The sequence below is a fragment of the Athene cunicularia genome (genome assembly GCF_003259725.1).
Source record: "Athene cunicularia isolate RWA chromosome 5 unlocalized genomic scaffold, athCun1 chr5_part1, whole genome shotgun sequence".
NCBI classification, from domain to species: Eukaryota; Metazoa; Chordata; class Aves; order Strigiformes; family Strigidae; genus Athene; species Athene cunicularia.
The window spans coordinates 9,690,714-9,709,510 of record NW_020799101.1 but is presented as its reverse complement, the minus strand read 5'-3'; the positions used below and the strand labels follow the sequence as shown (position 1 = coordinate 9,709,510).

General features: G+C 47.6%; 1 protein-coding gene across 2 annotated transcripts in view; it reads left to right on the top strand.

The window, feature by feature from the left end:
- Positions 1–18,797, top strand: part of DAAM1 (dishevelled associated activator of morphogenesis 1) — a 114,037-nt gene that overhangs the window by 24,149 nt on the left and 71,091 nt on the right. For both annotated transcript variants that reach the window (XM_026849261.1, XM_026849260.1), the window contains exon 2: positions 7,015–7,112. The gene's annotated coding sequence lies outside the window, so the exon portion shown is untranslated. The remainder of the gene's footprint in view (positions 1–7,014; positions 7,113–18,797) is intronic.

Below are 18,797 nucleotides of genomic sequence, written 5' to 3'. Positions count from 1 at the left end.
ACAAGCCATTGTGAGACCATGTCCTGCCTGAGGCTTTGGGAACCTCTGGACCTACTCTGCTGCTTCTTTGCTGTGTATTTTCCTTTTCAGAGTTTTGATGGAGCAGGTCTCTCCCTCCTTGGGAGACCACAAAATCATGGAGCTAGAAGAAATAAATCCATGGGAGGCGTGGTCAATGGCAGACAGAAGCTCCTGGCATGAGGAAGCTCAGCTAATTTAATCTGTGGTGGACCCGTTCTCATTTGTCTTCCCGTTGAGTTAAATATACCCTTCCAGTTGTGGTTACAGAGGCTAACAGAACGCAGCTGGCTGTCTCCAAATGGAGCCAGAAGGAGAGCGGAATGGGGCATCCCATGGCCAAGACTTGCTTTCTCCTGATAACCTGTATCTGGACCATGGCCAAGGAGCAGGATGCTCAGTAGGCAGCTGCATGGAGATCTCTAGCTCTGGGTTTTGGGTGATGCAGAGTTTGGAAGCATTAGGTCTTGTAGCATAGCTGTAACCTTTCGATTGTCTGGCAAGTTTTAGTGGCTGTGTTGCAGCCACCTGGGCATGGCTGGTAGCTTCAGGACAGAGAAAAGGGCCCTCTCTATCTTTGCAGAATTCCCAGAGGCAGCAGTTCAGTATTTCTGGATGCAAAAGAATAAAATGCTGTTGGTCAGCTTGAGCAGCATTTGGAAGAAGCTTTAGTCTTGGAAGGCAAAACAGAAATTAAATGCCGTGGGGAAATGTAATGTATTAGTCCAAAGGTGCCACCTGGGAGTTGTGTGTCTGGGATTAAGATTACCAAGTTGTGGCTGTGTGTGTGTTGGGGGCTGCCTTTTTGCATCCCGGTCTGTCTGTGTTGGTGCTCTGCTGGAGCTGCTGGGTGGGTGTCTTGCTTTATCTCCTGAGGTCTGTCTTGTGTGACAGCATCTCAGATTCTTCTGTGTTTGGCACCACAAGAGTACCTAAAAAGTCACAACAGGTAAAAAGCAATACTGCATCTTCTCCAGAGTGCCAGCCTCAATACCCAGCTTTATCTTCTCAGCCTTCTCTATTGCAGGCTTCAAAATAGCCAAGAAAGCAGTGCATTAGGAGAGCTTTAGTGCAATGTGGCTTCAGGGTCTCCAAGATCAGCAACTTCTGAGTTAAATACGCAGTGACAGTCACGCAAGTGACTTGTGCCGGTATTTGCTGTAGGCTGGCAAACCATCCGCTTATCTGCGGTATGTGACCATCTTATCCTTGAGCAGCTGGATTTAACCCTCTTATCCACCTGCGTGCTGGCAGCGTGCCGTGCCGTGCCACTGCACTCTCCCGCTTCTCAGGCCCAGCGTGCCGGGAGGAGCCCGAATGGCTGCAGCGGTGGCTGGAGGTGGGGTCTTCCGGGGGAAATGGGTGTTTGTCCTCTGTGGGATGATTGATTGCTTCTGTTATTTAAAAAAAAAAAAACAACAAAACCAAACCACAACCAACTCCTGGAGAGTGATAATTAAGCTGATTGAAGTGTTTAAGTGAATGAGTTTCCCTTTAATTTTAAATAAATAATTAAATCGCATGGTACCTAAAAGAATGAGCCACTGACCTGCTTTATCCATGATTTGGCTTACAGATGGAGAAGGGAGACAAATTTTAGATAAAAGGCAAGGGGAATCAGCTTTAGCCTTGAAAGATAACTGTTTGGCTTCTGTGGTGATGTCTGTGTTTGTTAGTTGAGAAAAGCAAAGATCTGCTTTCCAAGGGCGGGGTGGTTTGTGCTTTCCCAGTGTCTCAAGAGCAGAGTAGCACCTGTACAGTCAGAAGAAGGTCCTCAGGAGAGGGTGAAAATTCTGGCGGGTAGTGACATGTCCTCAGCACTCTGTCCCTTCATCCCTGCAGCATTTGCTGGTATTGGCTCCAGCCCTGCACTCTGCCTTTCCTCTTTGCCATTTAAAATAATTTCCAGTGAGTAAATATGTATTTGCTGGCTGCATATTCCTGTGGTGCACTGACTTTAAAGGTGTATCTGTGCCTGTTCCATATTGCTTCGGGGGTGCATGGTCAGCAGCTGAAGGGAAGTGCTTCATGCTCAGGGATGCTCACGGTCTCACCCACCTCATCTGGGTACCAGCTGTGCCACAGCAAGACTGTAGAGCTTGTTTTAGCACTGCAGTGGAGAGGGATAATCCCCAAACACTGCTGTGCCTTGGCCTCGAAGATAATCACGATGAGGGTGATTTCTGAGACAACACAACCAGAAAATGCTTGAACCTGGCAGCCAGAGATGTAAGGACCTGCACAAAGCACACGTGCAGCTCACTCTCCCTCTTGCCTGGGCTGGGAAGAGCTAACAGGGCTTGCAGCCTTCCCAGCTCTGAGCTCTGGGCTCCGCAGCGTTATTTATTGACCCCCAGGAGCTGTGAGTGCCAGCTGGCACCCTCCATTTCAGTTACCTGTACCCCTCCCGTGCCATACACAGCTCATCCACTGCAAGGGAGCATGTGCAAACCCTGCAGTGATACAAGTCCATTTATTTTTTTAAATTCTCACTGTATAAAGGAGCCGGTTTATCCCTACCACCCCCAAATAGCAGCATGGAGGCAGGTGGTCCACCCAAGGCAGTGGTTCCTGGTCCACGAGGCAGAAGGATGCTGGAAGGAGGCAAGGGGCAGCATCACACCTGGGATGTGAAACCCATGAGCATTTTACTCTGCAAAGCCAATGCACATGGGAATGGTATCCCCTCGATGGCAAGTTAAGAGAATAGATGTGACGAGACATGTTTGTTTATCAAAATACCAATCAGTGCTGGGGGGATGGGGTGTGCTTTAGGGAATAGGTGAGGCAGTGTGGTGGGGTGTGGGTGACTGCAAGTGATGGGAACTGCAAACACAGCTGTGTGTGCCTGTGCACCCTGATAACTTGAACTCATCGCTGCTGGGAGTCCCTGTCTCAGATTGCTGCCAGAGATGCAGTATCCTTTATTAATCTGCAGAGTAAATTGTAGTTTTAATGTTACCAGCAGGGGAGTTCACATGAGGTGGAGGCATTCCTAGAAGACCTCTGCAGGTACCATCCTCGAGGCATCCAGCAATGTGACTCAGCATCTTCACTGATTGTTTTTTAAAGTAGGTTTCAGACTGGCGCTGATTTTAAAAACTAGGAGATGATCTGAAGATGGGGATGCTGGGACGTGATCCGAGGAACTGATTTGGAGCTGTGGAAAGCAGTTCCAGCCATTATCAGCTGTGTCCACTCCTGCAAAAGGCAGTTTGGGAGTGGGACTGCTGCTGAGCCCGCAGTGGAAGGGCAGCACCTGGCCCTGTCCTTGGTGGTGAGGGGGCTGGTTTGACTGATGAGGGTGTGGGGAAGTGCTGCACATGTATAAAAACTGGGGAAATGCTTTGTGCTGGGGAATGTGAGTGCTCTTCTTGATTTTTCATCAAGACGCTGCAAAATGCAAGTGTATATTGCTTTGTAAGTGGGGCAGTGGTGAGCATCCTGTGGCTCTGCAGTCCAGCAAACAGCTCGTGTCTGGAAGCTGAAGCCAGATGCATGCTATCCAGAACAAGGCACAGGTACATCTGGATATTTATTTATTTTTGAGCTACATTTAACCATTGGAGCAAACACTTGCAGAAAATAGACTTAGCTTTGTCTCAGCATCCTGGGTCTAGACCACAGGTGTCCCTGGGAAGGAGTTTGAGCTTGATGAAAGCATTTTAAGCCACCAGTATCAAGAGAAGTGGATGAGATTAACGAACTGCAATGCTTGAGAGTCCCATACTCCAGGAGAAATCACTCTTTCAGAGCAGACAGTACTAATGTGGTTTCACAGGGCTGGAGGAGGATGGTGCAGAAGAGGTCAGCATGGATCTGTGCCACATGTCATCAGACAGGCAGTCCCACCTCCCTGCCCCAGGGCAAGCAGACCCTGGAGGGATGGTCAGGGCAGTGCACAGGATGCTGTTGGTGGCAGGAGCCTCCATGTCCTGTCCTACCCTACCTATCCAGGAGCAGCTGTGGATGGAGATTCTGTGGATGTGAAGCTGATGCCAAGCAGCATTTTTTACCTATTTGCTTGCAAAAACCATCCATTGGCTCTGCTTGCTGTGGGACAGAGAGGTGGGGACCAGGTGTGACATGGCATAAATCCACACTGGCCTCTGTATCATCCTCTGCCAGCCCTGCAAAGCCCTGTTAGAACTGTCTGCTCTGAAAGAGTGGTTTCTTCTGGAGTATGGGACTGAAATGATAGTGCTGCAGTCTCTCACTGCTGAGGATAGCCCTTGTTTTGCCTTGTCTCGTTGATCTGAATAAAGTAATTTAGAAGGACATTTTCCATGAATCAATAAATCCATGCTTGCTACTGCCTGGGAGGTTTAATTTGTTCTAGATACCGCACTGAGTATCTCTGTCCTGAATTGCACTGTGAAGTCCTGCTCTCTGGGAGAGGGTGGGGATAGGGCTGGATCCTGCAGGAACACACAGCTGGCAGCTGATGATGCCTGGTCCCTCCTAATTTTGCACCTCCCAACATTGGGCTAAAGACATCAGGGAGGATGTAACTGCAATAGTTTCTCTAGGTATGTGTGTGGAGCTTGAGGACTTTGTCCATTATGCCAAACAATTCCTGATGTTACAGGTCTTGGGGAAACTGAAGCCAAAAATAAAGGAGAGGAGGGAGTGTTGGCCTTTGGAAGGAGTCTGCAGTGTGGAAATCTCGGTTACAGATAGGTTTCCCTTTCACACCTCCACATGCTGTTTCCTGTCAAGAGGAATTGAAAAATTCCTGTTGCACCGTGCCATCTCCCGTTCCAAAACCTGCTTTTGTGAGCCATTTGAAAGCAATGCATGTATGTTTACAAAGCCTGCCGTGAGATCTGTCTGAAAGGGAGTTCAGAAGCGCAACTCTGCTACACATAGAGAAGTAAAATATAATCCCAAGACCCCCAATCCTGAGCTTGTTTCACTTGCTTTGTCCAAGCACCGTGGTCTGGCAAGGCTGGAGCCGTGGTCACGGGTGGTTCATCCTATTGCCAAGACCCAGGAGGGGACCTTTCTTTCTACTGTGCACCGTGGGTTTGGGTTAGTTCCTGACTTGTTTTTGTGGCACAACAGTTGTTTTGGGGACATCTGAGCTGATGGGGCATGGACTGAGGTCAGCCGTCCCCATGAGCACTTGGAGCCTGCCTCTCCATCCCACACTGCATGCCTGGCTGAGCCCCTGGGGACTCCTCCACTTCTCCCCCAGAGTGGCTCTGAGACCATTTTGCATCTTCTGGAGGTCAGAGCTCACGCTGGGGAATCCAGAAATGTTTCCAGAGCCAAACCACGCCATGGCGAGCGGGTGTGTGCCTGGTCTCTGCTTCTCATTTCCTTCATTGCTGCAGAGAGCAGTTGAGCTGCACATGGGGTTTCAGCGGGGTGTCCCCTCTTTTGTTCCTATATATCAGAAAAGTCTGTGCATGTGTTTATATTTAAAAAAAAAATGTATTTTAACATAGCTGTTTGTGAGCTATGCCACTCGGGACTAGTCTGGTTGGATGAAGGAGGGATGTTGCTCGCAGCTGCCTAACTGCTGCAATGGCAGCCATGTGATGGTCCTGCTGCTCCGGCCATGCTTGCACTTGGAAATAAGTGTTGGCAGGGAGTGATCCCAGCGCTGCTCAAACCCAGCTAGAAGGGCTCCCTCTGATGTGAACAGGCTTTGGAGTAAATCTTGCAGTACCAGGGGAGAGGTCTGTTGCTGTTATTTGTATCACAGCCTGGACCAAGGCTTCCATGTGTGCCCATCTTGCATTTTCTGTCCCCACTTTCCTACGCATTTGCTGGTGTGTTGGGATAAAGACATTGCAACTTCTGATGGCATGACTGGATATGGGCTTGCTGCTTGCCATGCTGCTGCCCATCCTCTGGACAGCAAACGCAAGGTCAAAGCACTGTTGTGCTAGTGGCAAACTGGAGCCAGTATAAAGTCGTAATTTTAAATAACTGCTAGAATGTTTTCTCCTCCCTTTCCTCCCTCCTGTCCCCATATTCTCCCCTGGCACTGTGTCCTTCCCCACCCACAACCCGGGGGCTGCCTGTATCTGTTCAGGATTTATGTTAAAAGGAAAATGTTATGTACATAATTAAAATGTCGTATTGCTGGGTAGAAATGGGATTTGGTACTTACTGCTGTGACTCTTTCTCATGCGTGAGGGTGAACTGATTGATTACTGAGGTTTGAGATTAAATATTCCCCTGAGCTCTGCTGGCATTTAATGTGGTGGGGGGAGGGCAGAGAGAAAGGGAGGAGGAAAATTATGGTTTTCCTCTAAGGCAAGGAGAGTAGGGGAATGTGTGCTGAGCACATCCCCTTGTCTTGCTCTGTGCGCTGTCTGCTGTAACAGAGGCTCCTGGCACTGGTGTCATGGACCACAATAAAGCAGGTGCCTTACTCTGTGTCCACGATGGTGGGCGAACTGCTGGTGGGCTTTGCTGGTTCCTCTCACCGCTAGGTCGAGCATCCCATTGCATCCTGTCCCTAGCTCATCTTCATCCCCACCTCCCCGTATCACAGTCCCAGCTCAGATCCCTCCAAGCCCAGCGGCTGGGTAGACCTGCTGTCCCCTCCTTCCTCCCTAGGAGCACACCTTATTTATTTATTTTCCTTTTTTTTTTTTTTAAATCCAGAAAACCCTCTCTTTTTGGTTTTGATGAGAGTTAAAACACTGACACGCTGTTCCTCAAGCACATGGTGGGAGCCTCATCGTGCCAGCACAGGTTGGAGACACCCGCTTTTGCCTGCTTTCCTTGAAGTCTAATTTTAGCTGAAGGCGACGGGATCCCTCAAGGGTAGACCTTAAGAAACATGCACGCAAACAAAAACAACACAGAAGCACTTAGGTTTATTTGGGTGAATTCTTTTAAAAAAGGGTGTGACTTATTTTTGCGAACAGCCCTGGCGCACACTGGCTTTGTTCTGCTGCAGTCGGGTATTTCAGGTCTTCCAAGATTTAATCAGAATAATTAGTTACTGTCTGTTTATACCTTCTGTTTTTGTTGCAGGGTTTCCAAAGGGCGTATTTATCTTCCAGAGTGCTGCCTAAGTATCGCTTAATCATTAAGCATCTGATTTCCTCCAAGTTATCTGTCATGCTGCTTATGTAAGTAAATAAAAAAAAAAAATGGGAGGTGGGGGATGGTGTTGCTGCATTCTACTTGGGGGGGCTTGTAAGGATTTTTACTGATTGTCACAGGTTTAATTGTGAGTTGTCTTTGGTTCCCCCAGGGTCATGTAGTGATCAGAGGATGTATGTTTGGATTGGTTCTTAACGACCCAGCCAGTTTAATGAGGTTGCTTTCAGCCAAGCCTTCATGTATACCCCACTAAACTGGCAAGAGCTGTGTTACTCCTTGACATTTCAGGAGGGAGAAAAGGCTTTACAGAAATAAAGGGCTTTTGCTTTCACTTGTACAGTTATGCCTTTGACTCCTTAACCTGGTGGTATCCCTTCTAAAAATCACAGCTGTATGTGGAAATAAGTTACCCCCATAAGTTTGCCAGTATTGGGAATGGGTGTTTTTCAGCCTGTATTTGCATGTTTGGTTTGGGAAGGAGGACCAGTGATATACATATTTCCCATCTCTGTAACATGGGAGATGAGAAAGACACAAAGAACACTGCAGAAGAGGATGGGATGGCTGGAAAGCCTTGCAATGAGGTAGATGTAGTGCTGAACCCACCCTTGGCACCTAAATGAATCCCACCATATTTTCCCTTCAATATTTATCACTGAGAGCAGCTGAGGGCAGCTGTTGTGCTGATGGCAGTGTGGGGCTGGACAATTTGCTTTATTTCCCTTGGTTTCCCTTTTCTTCCCAAAGTGGGGTGCTAGGGGTTGGTAGGGATTGGGTGCCAGGATGCTGACTCATCAGCTGCCCTCACCACCTCATTTATTGCGTCCAGTGTGTTAACTCTGGGGATGAGGGTTCGGGTGCATGCTGCTTCTGTGGTGGGTTTTGATCCTTTTAAATCCAGAAGTGGATATTATTGTTGGAGAATGGCTAGCAGAACAAGGCCATAGCTCCCTGCAGGAGCTGGTTGGCCTTGTTCTGCTAGCCATTCTCCAACATATTGCCATCAGCTCCTCTTCTCCCCTGGGTGATGGGGACCATAAATTTTCGAGGTCAGTAACTTTTGTGTTAGCCTTTCTCGGGGATTGCAGCAGGGTCTTGCTCTCCCTACCCGGGAGAAGCTCATTAGAGGGAAGGGGCCAGGCCGAGGGCAAGGTGGGACCGTTGGGATCTGCAGGGCTTTGGTGGCTTCAGTAGAACCAGTGAAACGCATTTGCATGGAGGCTAAGGTTGAAGTCCATCTCCTCTCTTCATTTGTTGGGGAGAGTAAAGACAAACCACTGCACTGGGACATGTGTTGGACTCTGTGCTGCAGCAGAGCTGAAGCTGGGCATATTTCCCATGTCCTGTCTGCCTCACCCAGCTCCTGAGCAACATTTTGGGGAGATGCCAGCAAATCGTCTGTCCCCTCTGGGACCAATGTGGTGGCTGTCACAGCTGGCACTGGCTTGCCAGTGGCCTTTGGTCTTTCTGCTCTGGTGTGCGTGGTCATGGGAAAAGTCCAATTTGAGGGAATTATTCTTAAAGAAGGCTGTCAACCTGATTTTTTTCCTTGGCGTTTACCCAGCTAGAAAGGTAGTGGAGGTTGAGACGACACCTCCTAAAGTGCTGGGAATGTGTGATGAGCAACGCAGCCATTGCTTCTGCCCGGCATGGCCCATCCAGCCATAGCAAGGGATGCTGGATGGTGTGGTGGGTCTCTAATCCCCATCCTGCTGGTGTGTGCCTGCCGGCTTCTCTCAACCTTTTGTAGATCTGCTTGGTTTGGGCAGAGGGAGAGGTGGGGATGAGAAGCAGAGCTGCTGGGAGTTGAGGAGGGTGAAATCACAGGGAGGAAGGGAGATGGGCACATCGTGGAGGCAGATGCTAGGAGGAAAAGGAGGCGATGTGGCTTGTTTGCCCAGTGCTTTAGAAGCTGCTTAGCTAAATGAAGCATTCACTAGGGAATTACATTTGGCTTTTAAATAGCTTTGGAGCATGTGAATACTCCATGTTGCTCTCTTCTTTCTGCAGCAGGAGTCACCTCCTGTCCCCATCTCTCTTTGAAGAACACCCCCCTGTTAGAAGTCCACCTTGGGAGACAAGAGGTGCGGCTTTCATAAAGCCCTTCCAGTTCTCCCCAAATTCTTCATCACTCCAGACTACCCATCTATTGACTTCTCCCAGTCTGGCCACTGTGATCCTCAGCGATCAGGACTGACCACGGGTTCCCTCTCCCACAGAGGCCACTGCACACCAGGAGGTTTGGTGCTCACCACATGTCACTGGCTGGTCTGGAATGAGCTGGCTGGTCTTCCATCGCCTCTCTCTGAGCATCCCATTAAGGCAAAGCTGATGCCCCTTTGGCTTTCCAATGCTTTTGCAGAGCTGTGTGTTTCCTCTTTTCTTTCAGCCACCTGAAACACTCTTCCAAGAGACTAGAGAATGATTTTTTTCCTGGAATACCTTATTTCCTCTGTTGTCCCTTGGTGCAGAACTGGATGTTTTTTTGTGAATTTGGGCATCCTGCTACCTGGAAAAGGAAATTCATAGTGCTTAGTTTTATTAATTCCTGTAGAAATATTTCAAGGTATTTCCTCTTCTTGAGCCCCAGAATAACACATCCCTGTGACAGAGGATGCCAAAGGCAGACACAAATCCTAAGGGTGGGGATGCAAAGGATGTTTGCTCTTCAAAATAATTCATCTCAATCAAGGATGGGGAATATTCCCCCACATCATAGCCCCCCTGGGGGGATGGGCTATTTCTACACGTTCAAACAGACCATGGCCACCGAGTACCACTGAGGTGTCCCAGGCACAGGGCCACTTCCCTGCTATCACCCTCCACCATGTGCCCACCAGCCACTTCCAGACGTGGTGGGGGAAGGTTTGGGAGGAGCTCACCCCATTTTCCTCATAAAACTCCAAACAAGAGGCTTGGCCTGGTTTAGATTTTAAAAATAACTTGCACATTTGGAAGCTAAAGTTTCAGAAGGGCTCCGAATGGGATAATGGCTTTGATCATGGCAGTCTGAGATCAAGGGAGGGCTTTTTGGGTTTGCTGGATCAGCTGGAAAATATATTGTAGTGTCTAGACTTTATCATCCTTGAGCAAGTCTCTTTTTTCAGCTCTACAAAAGGTCTAATCAAAAGCCCACATACAGTTGATAGGAGGGCTCCTTCAGAAAGGAGCCTGCTCTGGGTTTTGATTGTGTCCAGAAGCAAGCTGAAAGAGGTGGAGATCATCTTTGGACTTTGAAGGACCTCTGAGACTCTGCTTTAGAGGCGCTGCCATTTCTGATGGGCTGTTGGCGTGGGTGGAAGCTGTTGTGTCAGAAGCGGGGTGAGGAGGCTGGGGACAGGGAACTGCTGTGTGCCAGCCCCACAGTCCCCGAAGTAGTTGGTTCTTGCAGCTTAGCACTGCTGAGACCTTGCTGCTCGCCCTTTGGCTGCAGCAGTTATAACCATAAATATCCATCTTTGTTGGTGTTTAGACAGAACTTCAGCATTTTTTGCTTCAGTGTAGAAAATGTATGTTTTTCTCTCTTTACTTTCTCTAAGTTTCTAAATAGTTTTATTATTATTTTATTTTTTATTTTATTATTTGCCATAATTCCAAAGGATAAGAGGCAGAAGAGTGGTCTTCTAAGGTCCTTTGGAATAAATGAAGGTGAGGACATCTAGCCTCATACATTCACTGACTTTTCCTGAAAGCCCACGTAGCATTCGAGCTCTGTCAGGGTGGAAGGCTCCCTGTTGATAAAGCAGAGGCAGTTTTTCTTTGAAACACTGTGTTTTCTGCACAAGGTTGGGTGTGTTTTGGCAGGTGTGTCATTGGAAAAGACATCACCAACCATTTCCTCGGCGCACGCTGCAGTGCACCATGATGCTGCATTCAATACCCGAGGCTTTGGTAGAGTCACAGCCTAGCTGTGAAAGCTTCAGCTGGAAGCTTTGGAAAACATTTGGAAATGTTTTGGAAAACATTTGGATCAAGGATGTCGTAGCTCTGCATCTGGTTGTTTTCCTTTGCTTTGTCCTTGAGAGAGGGAACTGCTGTTGGATTTCTGTTTTTTCTTTCCATCAATTACTTTTTTAGACATACTTATTTCCAGGGATGAATCAGAGCAAATGCCAGCATGTAAACAGTTTACAGTATAAAATGGCATTAGAATTGGGCTCAAAGGGATCTTGAGACATTACCTTGTCCCCAAGGCAGGGTCAGTTGAATCCATGCATTGGACTGGAAGGCAATCAACTTTGCTGGGGGTTGTTTTCTCATAAATTATCTAAGCAACAGAGGCAAAAATCTACCAAATACTGCTGTCAGAATGTGTGCTCAAGCCTCTTGGTTTATTCGAGCTGTTTGCTGAATAAGCGTTGCAAATTAATGCTGGGTTTGTTCCCAGAGCTATTCAAAGTAATATTCCAAAGTAACCTTTTCCTCCTTGGCATTTGCCAAAATACCGTAGCTTTCATGGATGAGATGAGTTTACCCATAGTCTGTTATTTCACGTTGTGCCCCTATTTTTGAGGCAACCAGACTCCAGAAGCCCCACTGGGACAAAGAGCAGTTTTTTGTTTCTTGTGACTTAGACATGACTTTTCAGTTTTCCAGGTGGTCTCTGCTTGAGCTGGAGAGGCAGCAGCAGAAAGCCCCCAGACTCACCCCAGCTACGCAGGGTAGCTTGGAATGCTGCAATGCCAGCCCTGTGAAGATCAACAGCAACCTCTCCCCTCGACATTTGGAGGTTTAGATAAAGCTGTAAGATCCTGTGCAGTGGTGGGAAAGAAGTGTTACTAGAAATACTCATCTGCTTTGCAATGATTTTCAGTTAATTTCTCCTGCATCTTTCTCTGTCCCAGCTTTGTGTCTTGAGCAATGGATCAAAAAACCTATACGCAGGAGCCCTAGTTTAATCCCCTTGCCTTTTAAACATACTGTGGAGCTCCAGTGGGTCTTTTTTCTTGCTTATAGCTCCCCATTTCAGTGATGAAGTGTTTTGAAAGAGATTCACCTGTAGCCAGCTGGATGCTGGCTTGCTCTCCAGCCAGCATTGCGTTGGTATTAGCATTCACACAGCCCAGACAGTGACTGGTTTTCCTTCATCTGGTCCTTTCCCCAACCAGTTTATAGTAGGTGATAGCAAAATTCATCTGTCTTTGGCCATGTGACAGACTTGGTGAGGCCCCCCCCCCCAGCCCATCTGTACATTTAAAGTCAAGATGGCTGATATTAGCGTTATTGTTTGGCCAAACGTATGCAGAGATATCACGGCTTATATTTGTTACAGATGGATTTCTGGATATAGTCTAAGGCATTTTGCCAGCCAATTTTATATCTGTGTAAAAGTGATTGGCATCCCTATAAATAAAGCTGCTGTGGAGTTATAAATCTAAATATACTTATTCATTAAATTATTTTTACATCTCAAGTGGGTTGCCATCCTGGGTTATCATAAGCAAACCATGCTCTTTGCATGTGTGTTATCCACAGCTCCAGAAGTGCAGCTTCTGAGGCTTTGAAATATTTTTTCACTTGGAAATATGTGTGTGTGAAACTACCCATGAGTCCCTGTGCCACAGTAAAATGAATAATCTCTTCACTGCGACCTCTTCACAGTCATCACTGGGAATGACCCGGTCCTGGAGGCTGTTTTGTAGACAGAGCTCCAGAAGCGGTAGTGGCTGTAAATACAGGAATGTGAACTCTTTCTTTTTTGGCTTCACAAATAAGTATGACACTGCTGAGGTATTTAGTCCCATGGTCAGATGGATACTATTCACGTGGCTCCTTCGGTGCTGGGAAGGACTCCCCCACCACCATCTCCATCCATGTCCTTGGGTGGGGAGTCTCACAAAGGGTTTCTTCCCATAGTGCTGTAGACTAAGCTTTGTGGGAAAGGGGGTCGTTCCACCTCGTTTAACCATCCCTGTTGTCATTTTGGCTACATGAGCAAGGAAGAAAGTCCCCCAGCCCAGCTCCAGGCACTGCTGTGAGCTGAGGGGGTGCAGAGCCAGAGGGAGAGCCCAGCCAGCTCCCCACGCAGCCGGGCAGCAACACAGGCACTGGTAAATCTGGCTTGGGCTTTGAACAGGCTTATGAAAACACTGTGAGCTGCAACCTCAGGTGTCTTCGAGTTTGTTTTCCTTCTTTCAAAACGGTTGAATATTCATTCAGTAGATGATGAAGCATAGAGCACATGTGCCTGAGAGGCAGAATATCAGCCGCCTCACTTTCCTCAGTAATAAGGTGCATCATGGAAAGTTAACCTATGATTTTAGCTTAGTTTCCTAATGAAAGGAAGCTATAAAGTTGGTCTGTCCATCTGCTCCTCTTCCCCCATCACTGACAATTCATCAAGTCCATTGGTTGGTTTTGTCAAAACAGGCATCAGGTTAGAAGGGTGTTGTGGAGGTTTTTATTAAGGGAAGGGATGCAATGAAAACTTAGTCTGCACTAGACACCAGGGTATACACATAAATGTTATGAACATCCAAGCCATAAAGAGTGCTTTAGTTGGATTTACCACATTACAAGACACCAGAGAGCCCACACTGCAGGACTCTGCACAGACACTTAAGTGTTGCAGGGGGGATGTTCGCCTGCACGAATTCTCTGATGTCTAATAAATTTAAGTTCATCCTGCAGCCTTAATAGAAAAGTTGCTTATGTTGCTTAGGTTCACAGAGGGAAATCTCTTCGTTGTTAGCGTTGGTATTCATAGTGCTGCTTACTCCACCAAGTGTGGTTTCTGTAGCACAACAGGGTCAGTGCAGTCTTGTAGGATCTTCAGAGGCTGGTACCAACATTTGCATGTCTTGACCCTTTGCTGGAGCTGGATGCAGGTCTATGTGCCATTCAGTGTTGTGGAGTCAGGGGAGGACAAGCTGCTGGGATTCAGCATCCTGAAGGTGAGAGCTAGACGATGGTGTTGAAAACTGCGTCATCTTCCGTTGCAGGAAAGCTTAGCGTGGCAGATGAGCAGCAGATGGAGAGGAAAGCCTGTCAAGCCTGAGTGGTGGGTCCTGTGTCTCTGCCCCTGGGTTATTTCTGGTGCACAGTGGCTGAGCTGTAGCTGCATGGTGGAGGTAAGAGGTTGGCATCTGTGTGGTATCCTGAAGGTACCAGGAGCAACATGTGGCTTGGACAGGCCAACTGTATTTGTCAAACTTTAAAGTGAAATGAACCACCTTGGCTGGTGCAGGTAAGGGCAAAAATTACCTTGGCTTTGGCTTGAGCCCTGTTGTATGGCTAATGCCAGCAAACAGGGAGGTGGTGATCTCTGGAAAGGACATTCCCATGGTCCCCATGTCCTGCTTCAGACCATGATGTAGTAAGAGAAGCCCTTCCTGCCCAAACCAGTAAACAGCTCCTGGTTTGCACGTGTGACCCAAGCTCTGGAGGTCCTGGCATGGGTGCGCAGGGCATCTGTAAGGTAGTCTGGAGGTTAAGGTGTAACCAGCTGTGCTCAGTGCTGCTGGGAGCTAGCTGCTGGTAGATGGGTCCTACAGGGGTGTGCGAGATCCTTGCATCACCTTATGTCTCACGGTGGGGAAGGGAGAGACCCAGAAAGACCAGCCACCTACTTCCCTGCAGGGATACTGTGGGGTGCGAACAGGACTCGGTGTTCATTGTGTTCCTGGTGAGCTGCCAAATGTTTGCATATCTGACTGGTAGGTGTCAATACTTTTTTCCACGCCTGGTTTTTGTTCTCTGCTTTCCACCAGAGCTTGAATTCTTTGCAGTGTTCGGTTTTTTTCTCTCTTTTTTTTTTTTTTCCTCTCTCTGTTTGGTGCCTTAGTAAGAACACAGCTGAAGTACTGGGAGCCCAGACTAAACCTGACTATTGCGTGTTACCCGATTAGACGCCATGGTAATAAGCATTTGAATCTAAAGCTAGATTAGGCAGGGAGCAGTCTGGGGCTGGATTTGCATAGCATGCATTCCTTTTCCATATGACGTGTTAGTAAATCCACTGAAAGTGAATTTATAAAGCTCTGGCATGCTTCAAGTGCTCCTGTCGATGCATGGGTTGCTCTCCCCATGAGGCACTCAGCTGGGCAAAAAATGCCTGTGGTTGCCTGGAAGATGCTTTTTCTCCCCTCCTCCTGCTCTCACAGCTTGTGTTGCAGTCGATAGGGATGGGTAGCTCTTGCCAGCTCTAAAAACCTGCATTAATGGAGTTTTGAAGGGTTTTATCTGTAGAGGCAGTTATTTCAGGGTGTTTTCTGTTCCTGTGGTGTCTCTGGTGGTAGTGGGATGAATCTGGAGTTTTCAGGTACCTAAATCCAATGTGCAGCTTCTTCAGGCTTTCTCTGCAGTGTTACGGGTCTTGTGCTGGAAAATGCAGGGAAGATTTGTTATCCAAAAGACATTTAATTTCCTTCCCCTGTGGACAGTGATAAGATTGTGGATGATCTCAGGGTCACTCTCTCTTTGAGTTAGTTCATTAGTGTGTGTTTAGGGCAACCAAGCTGAGTGTTAATTTGGAGCAATTGGGCTTCCAAGATTAGACATGTGTTACAAAATGTTTTTCAAGGTTTAGGGCAGTGGCTGGGCATCAAACCTGCAGGCTCTCTGCAGTTGTAGAGAGAGGTTTGAGATGGAGGTTGTGGATATTGGAGGTTCTGGATGTGCTTGTTCCATGGTAGGGAGGGTTTGAGATGGATGTGCTTGTGCTAAGAGCTAAGCAGCAAACAACATTTATCCAGCCCATTCTCGTGGTGACTCCCATCTCATGGCAAAGTGTAGAGCGGTGGTACCTTTGTGTGTCTCAGCAGAAATGCTCTGATGTTGTTGCAGTCCCCAAGCCAGTGGTTTGGCTTTGCTTTTTCGCTGTCCAGGCTCTGATTAGCCACTTAAAATGCCAAATGAACATGGCTCACCCTGCTTGAAGCCTTCGCTTGGCCAGCTTGTGACCGTCATAGCATGGGCGTGAGGAAGCGTGAATTGAGGAACAGGGCTCAGCTCACTGTATTTCAAGCTCAGTTAGACCTGCTGGACCCTGCTTTGTTATCAGTGGTGTTGTCTGGGCCATGTTGAAAGATCTGGCCAGCTGGTTAATGGAAAGCTACAGCCCTGAGTGGCTCCTGTCAGCAAACTCAGTCACCATCTCTGCTGCTAGAGGTGTTTCAGCTTCAAAGCTGCTAAAGGAATGGGGCACTGGGGCCTTGCTTTCTCACTGGAGAGCTAGGCAGGTCTGATGTCAGTCATATACATTGCCCTGAAGCCAGGAAAGGAGATGAGCTGTGAAGGAATGTCACAAAAGCACTGATCACCAGCAGTACTGTGAACCCTTGCCCAGCTGGCAGATGTGAAGATCTCTGCAAGACCCTGCCACCCCCAGGACTCAGGAACTCTCAAAGAGGTGAAATTCTCCATTGCTTCAGATTGTGAGTAAACTGGACTGATGTTGATGGGGAGAGATACTTTCACTTTGTTGGCCAGTGGTGGACTCCAACCCCAATGAAGAAGTCATCTGCAAGGAGCAGTCAGCTTGGAAGGGGTCAGAAGCATTGAGGACTGATTCGAAGACTCAGGAAGGTGAATGAAGTGATGGTGTTAAACCGTGGAGCATCTCTGCGGAGATAGCAGTGGGTGCACAGAAGGGAGCTGGTGGATGGAAGAGAGCAGAGCACGGTGCTGTACTCCAGCAGAAATGGAAGACATTTTGGCTTTCTAAGCCAGTGTTGTGTCTGTGGTAACTGCTGGGAAGGTACATCTGTGCTTGTGGGTATGTCTGGAGTGTGGCTAGTCTCAAATATATGAACACCCAGACTTCCCTTCTGCAGCAGATGAAATTAAATTTAAAAATTCAAACACAGTTATCTTCTCTCGGGGTGTCTGAGCCTCTCAGGATCCCCTTGGGTCATTTTTTCAAGCAGTTCTTTGCCATTGCAAGGCTGTTTTCTTTTTTTTATTTTATTTTTAATGAAAAGGAAGATCATTGTATAAATACCTACAGGGCTGAGAAGCTTATATTGCAGTTGGTGGCGAGTGCAGTGTGAAAACCTGCAATGAAGAGAAATCCACTTCTGTGCATAGCCCTGGTGGGGAGGTGGCCACTGTCGATGTGATATTGCACCTTTGAGGTGGGTTTTCTTACTGGAACATTTAGTCCAGTGGGGTGGAGAGGCTCATTTTTAAAGCAGCATATACTGATGGAGGCAGGCAGGATGCCTGAAGCATTAGGGGTGCTCCAGATGCCCTGTTTGGACTTCAAACTCTCTGGAAAAAAACAGATTTGGTTAAATCAATGCACAAAAGAAAAAATAAAAATCCTGTGCATGTAGTCAGTGAAATTTGTTTTGTAGTGATGCTAGTGATGCTGATACTTTCCTGGATTAAGCATTAAAATAGCCTCTATTGATTTTTAAATGCATGCCCTCGGGATTTCCACTGGACAGATGTTCCCCTCTGAATGCTCCTGCAGGGGAAGAGGGACCTTCCTTCAGTCCATCCCCAGCAGCTATAGGTCAGCCAACTTTGGAGTGAGCTCTTCTTTGCTCCCTGCCATCGGTGGGAGACAGGATAGTTAGAGAAGGCAGTTAAAACGGCATGCCTCTGTTGAGCTGGATCCTCCAAATTGCAGATGATGGGTTAGAGCAGCTCTCCAGGGAAACCCGAGTCCCGCTGTCCTGTGACACGGGGCGGTGCAGCTCCAGCCTGGTCAAAGCAGGGCTTTTGCCGTAAACTACATCACTGTTGCATTCACATAAAAAAAAAAAAAAAAATAAATCAAGCCTTCCAATTAGTCTCACTTTCTGTGCTCGCCTGCTTTTCTTTATCATGTTTAAATGCAAACAGTCTTTTAGTGTAATGTGATAAAAATTGCTGCTTTTTTCCCAGGCTGGGTGGGAGCAGGCATCTCATTGGAGCTGTTGGGGTCGTGTTGTGCCTGATGCAAGCTCACATAGATTGTTTTTCAGTGTTCATCTGCTGAAGCGCAGGGAGGTATTAGTGTTGTACTGGAAGGAAAGCAGCTGGCAGGCCATTTCTGCCATCAGACAATATTTATCAAGGAATTCTCAACCCTAGGTTCATACTTTAGGGGGAAAAAAATCACTCTGGATTAACATCAGGATTTTAAAATCTTTAAAGGAAAATCAGCATTGCAGATGGGTAGGCCAGCTGAGAGATCTGACAAATGTGTTTTGTTTGCTTTGGGCACTTTCTGGACTACAAGTTTAATGGTATTGTGAAGTTTAATATCTACCCATCAGGGTCCCTGTTAGGAAGGACTCCTATTTACAGCAGCCTCCACCCAGTTTCCATTCTGAAAGAGAAAAAAACAGCTTGCTACACACCACAAACTGTATGAACACCAGAAGTTCCAGTAGCCTCGGTATCCACCCTCATGTATGGATAATCCTAAAAATCTCCAAACATAACCCAAAACTAGCCCATGGGGACTCAGCCGGTAGCTCCTCGTTGCCTTGCTGTGGTGTTGGCCCCACAGCAGACGATGCTGTGCTGATGGACTGCAAGCATCTGCCGCTGAGCCACTTGGAAACTCCAGTTTGCAAAGCCAAATTAATTAAGAGGCTTTAAAAGAGGAAAACCCTGCCTGCCTTCCCCCTCAGTTTTACACTCAGAGAGCCTGTCTCACCCCAGGGATTACTGCTGAAACGGGAAGCAGTGAAATGGAAAGCTCAGCAGTGAGGCTTTGCATACGATAAATCAAAGTCACAGCCCAAATATTCATTGGAGAAGCAGGGCTTGAGGCTGGG